Consider the following 4,859-nt stretch of genomic DNA (forward strand, 5'->3'; position numbering starts at 1 on the left):
TCAACGAGGTGCCACATCCTCAATGCAGTCGGTCGCCCCCGTTTCGGTTGGGCTCTGGCACGACGGTCGCCACCGTCTCGCCCTTGAGTGGCCGCTGTTGGCGCTCGCTGTGAGGTGTTCAGCGTGCTGTCCGTGTTGCCGACGCGGTCAAAACGAGTCGACGGCTCACGTTCCCTTGTGCGCCGAAGGCTCTCTTGATATGTGATCCGACCCTCAGACAGACGAAGCCAAGGGAAGACCCAAGGCCGCAATGTGCGTTCAAAGAATCAGTGCTCAGTGTGTCCTGCAATTCACACCAAGTCTCGCAGCTGGCTGCGTTCTTCATCGACCCGAGAACCGAGTGATCCACCGCTTAGAGTCGTGAAAAAGTGTTTGTTCAATTCCGTACAGTCAAAACCAAACGTTTCTGGCACTCGGCCAAACAGTGGCCAAGAAGGGCGCTTTTCAGCGCACGCTTGGACTCCAAAACTCTGCCGCGCCTTTTTCGGCTGCCGCAAATCGAGCAAACGGTGTGTTTCGGACGGCGTTTCGCTTCCGCTACTTGCGAGTGCTTTCGTGGTCCACCCCTCTATAAATACTCGGGAGGCGTCGAAGCCGGTTCTCCAAGCCGGACCCGTAGGTATCGTTGTGTGCTCGCTCTCATTGGCCCGCCTAACCAGAAAATGCCTGCGGTACACCCATTTGGATAAGAGTGCACGCAGATGCGGGCCTCGACGGCTACACATTTCCTCGGGCGGCCGCCTCCCGGCCTCCGTGGAGCGCGGGATGCACGGTCCCATCGACAAGCCTCTCCCGTTTTTACCGTGGCGTCGCGGTTCACCACGGCGGGCGGGTCGGTCTCCTCCGCATAAAAAGGGGGACCCCCGCTTTTTGTTCCACGAAATCGCACAAGCTTTTTTCGCATCCACGGTTTGCCACCGCACACCAAAATGCCGATCCGGCTGCCTACTTTAGCCAACAGGTGGAGCCAGGCGCGCCGTACTTGCGCGGCACTTCCCACGTCCACCGAAGTCGGTGCCAAGGACCACTTTCGGCGCCGGAGCCGCGTACGAGCCTACTCGAGGCGGAAGAACGAAGCCAGCAAGGGCCTGGCCGCAAGTGCGTTCAATTGTCGGGACGTCCAAGTCCCTCGTTCTTCCGTGCTTCCTCTTTCGGCAAGTCGTTGCGGCACCTTCCCAAAGCGCGCAGACCCGCTAATCGCGACGAGCGCGACGTGGCCGTGCCGCCTTTCCCTCGGCAGCAAGCAAAACGCCTGGCAACGTCGACGCTCCCCTAACCGCGATCTCGCACCGTGTTTCGTGTGGCGAATTCAAAAGCCGGCCGGCGCTGCTGCAACCATTACGGTCGGTACGCATACGCCGCGGAGGGCGGGACGGTCATCGGAGCGTGCGGTTCCTCCATCGAGTACTGCGCACCTCGGCCGTCGCATCGCCGTGCCATGACCGGCCGCGCGTCAACGCGAACCGGTGCCAGCGAGATCCCTCGCCTGCAAGAACCGACCGGCAGCCTCCGTCACCCGAGGACGCGGAGGCGCTTGCCGCGGACGGCGGGACGGTATGCACTGGTGCACAGCGGACCCGTCACATCGCCAGTTCCTTGACCGACCGCCGACGCTTGTGCCGTTCCTCTCGTACTTGGCAGTCGCCGCGCGATTGTCGGGTCTCGTTCTTGCACGCTCGAACGGTCGGGAGGGCACTCGGCTGGCGTTTCGGGAACGCGCAGCCTCGCCTTCTACCGACGTAACCACGACTCGCCGTTCGCGCTCCGCCGCTCCTGTTTACAGTACTAGGCGGTCCCGCAGCGGTCGGGTCGCGCATTTCGAGCGCTTCGAGCCACGGTGCAGTGGCGGGTCGAAAGCCGACCTATGAGTGCGTTGCGCCGTTTGTACCCGCGTCCGCCACCTGGCCGACCGTCCAAGGTCGCGGTGTTGGCGTCCGCTGGGCGCAACAATTTGTCACGGGGTGCCGCTCCACATTCAGGCAGCCCCGTGGGGAAAAGCCGACCCCGCGTCCAAACGGGGTCAGCGGCAGAAAGTGTCGGGCGCAGACGCAGCTGAGGCGCTCACCCTTCACAATCCGTTAATGATCCTTCCGCAGGTTCACCTACGGAAACCTTGTTACGACTTTTACTTCCTCTAAATGATCAAGTTTGGTCATCTTTCCAACAGACCGGCGCAACCGAAAGGCCGCGCCGGACATCGGTCCGAAGACCTCACTAAATCATTCAATCGGTAGTAGCGACGGGCGGTGTGTACAAAGGGCAGGGACGTAATCAACGCGAGCTTATGACTCGCGCTTACTGGGAATTCCTCGTTCAAGGGGAACAATTGCAAGCCCCTATCCCAATCACGAAAGAAGTTCCACGGGTTACCCAGTCTTTTCAGACAGGGATAAAGACACGCTGCTTCCTTCAGTGTAGCGCGCGTGCGGCCCCGGACATCTAAGGGCATCACAGACCTGTTATTGCTCTGTTTCGTGCGGCTAGGAGCCGCTTGTCCCTCTAAGAAGGTTGTAAGGTGCTGGGAACCCCGCACCTATTTAATAGGCTAGAGTCTCGTTCGTTATCGGAATTAACCAGACAAATCGCTCCACCAACTAAGAACGGCCATGCACCACCATCCACCGAATCAAGAAAGAGCTCTCAATCTGTCAATCCTCCCAGTGTCCGGGCCGGGTAAGTTTTCCCGTGTTGAGTCAAATTAAGCCGCAGGCTCCACTCCTGGTGGTGCCCTTCCGTCAATTCCTTTAAGTTTCAGCTTTGCAACCATACTTCCCCCGGAACCCAAATACTTTGGTTTCCCGGAAGCTGCCCGCCGAGTCATTTGAGTAACTCAGGCGGATCGCTGGTTGGCATCGTTTATGGTCAGAACTAGGGCGGTATCTGATCGCCTTCGAACCTCTGACTTTCGTTCTTGATCAATGAAAACATTCTTGGCAAATGCTTTCGCAGTAGTTCGTCTTGCGACGGTCCAAGAATTTCACCTCTAGCGCCGCAATACGAATGCCCCCGTCCGTCCCTCTTAATCATTACCTCGTATTCCAAAAACCAACAGAACAGAAACGAGGTCTTGTTCTATTATTCCATGCAAGTTTATTCAGGCGACTCGCCTGCGTTGAGCACTCTAATTTTTTCAAAGTAAAAGCACCGGCCATCTCGAGGCACACAATGAAGTGCACCAAGAAAGAACCGGCATGATGTTCAGTCCGAGCCGTCGCATCGGGTAGATGCACTACTCGTCTGGAACTGAGATCCAACTACGAGCTTTTTAACCGCAGCAGCTTTAGTATACGCTATTGGAGCTGGAATTACCGCGGCTGCTGGCACCAGACTTGCCCTCCAATTGATCCTCGTTAAAGGATTTAGAGTGTACTCATTTCAATTACGGGGCCTCAAAAGAGTCCCGTATTGTTATTTTTCGTCACTACCTCCCCGTGCCGGGAGTGGGTAATTTGCGCGCCTGCTGCCTTCCTTGGATGTGGTAGCCGTTTCTCAGGCTCCCTCTCCGGAATCGAACCCTGATTCTCCGTTACCCGTAACAACCATGGTAAGCAAGTAACCTACCATCGAAAGTTGATAAGGCAGACACTTGAAAGAAACGTCGCCGGCTCGTGGCCATGCGATCAGCACAAAGTTATCCAGAGTCACCACACAATACGGGCCGAAACCCGATCGATCTTGGTCTAATAAAAGCACCCGTTACCCAAAGGGCTCCAGGCTCACTGCATGTATTAGCTCTAGAATTGCCACAGTTATCCAAGTAGGAAGAAACGATCTAAGGAACCATAACTGATTTAATGAGCCATTCGCGGTTTCGCCTTATTTCGGCATGTACTTAGACATGCATGGCTTAATCTTTGAGACAAGCATATGATTACTGGCAGGATCAACCAGGTAATCGTTCGACTGCGCGTCCGTCCTCGCCCTCGGCGGGCCGGACGCAGTCTGTGTGCGGCGGAGGCCACCTTCAGGCGCCCCAACACGCTTATTTTGCACTCCGAGATGACGGCGTTCGAGCTCGCTACGGCACAACCTTCCCGAAAGACGAGTGGGAGCCGTGCGGCAAGAAGCACGTTCATGCTCGCTCTTTTTCGTTGCATCGACTCGGTCGCGCCGTGCGGGTTGCCCAAGCCCGCTGCACTGTCGGTGGACCGGCCGGAACTAGCAACGGAGCCGAGACTGCAAAGCCGCCAGACGACGGGTCACGCCCGCGTCTTCGGCGCTTTCGCATCTGAATCGCCCGAGGACGACACGGAACACACCTCGATATCGTGGTAAAACGGCACCGTCCGACAACCAGCCCCTAACGCATCAAGCGGATGAGGCTGCAGACGACTGCCGTGGATTCCCCTGGAGCAGACCCGAGGACACGCTTGACGAGGCCGAAGCCCGCCGCATATCAGACACCCGGTCGCTTTCGCGTACGCCGCTCACGAGAACCCCCACATAATAGCAGCGATAAGTACCCAGACCTCCTTGGGCCCTAATACGAGCGTACTCGAGAAAATTTCACCGCGGGTGTGCCCCGAAACGTGTGGCATGTTGAGCGTGCCACAAGTCTACGTCGCTCTCAAACCCGCCGAGGTCGTAGAATTTGCGACCCTACTCACGAAATTCCCACCGAGGATACGGCCGCAAACGTACCGCACCTTGGGTAGGCCACGAGTTTGTGCAACACTACGCTGACGGCACAGCACCGAGGTCGTGCGCGCACGCACGGGAAAATTCCGCCGCGGTTTCTGCCGAAAACGTGAGGCACCACGACTCTCCGCAAGTTCGCGTCGACTGCGAAAGACCGAAGTCGTGAACGACGTGTCCGCTACTCGCCGCCGACACGCTGGACACCAAACGTACAACGACTC

At 57.6% G+C, this 4,859-nt stretch overlaps 2 non-coding genes across 2 annotated transcripts; both read right to left on the minus strand.

Moving 5' to 3' along the window:
* Positions 1-207: 207 nt before the first annotated feature.
* LOC142795594 (5.8S ribosomal RNA) lies at positions 208-360 on the minus strand. Its single transcript, XR_012893146.1, has one exon. It is a non-coding gene; the product is annotated as a 5.8S ribosomal RNA (ribosomal RNA).
* A 1,719-nt stretch (positions 361-2,079) lies between these two features.
* LOC142795596 (small subunit ribosomal RNA) lies at positions 2,080-3,894 on the minus strand. The gene has a single exon (XR_012893148.1). It is a non-coding gene; the product is annotated as a small subunit ribosomal RNA (ribosomal RNA).
* Positions 3,895-4,859: the final 965 nt, after the last annotated feature.

Source organism: Rhipicephalus microplus, unplaced genomic scaffold (assembly GCF_043290135.1).
Source record: "Rhipicephalus microplus isolate Deutch F79 unplaced genomic scaffold, USDA_Rmic scaffold_749, whole genome shotgun sequence".
Taxonomy (NCBI): Eukaryota; Metazoa; Arthropoda; class Arachnida; order Ixodida; family Ixodidae; genus Rhipicephalus; species Rhipicephalus microplus.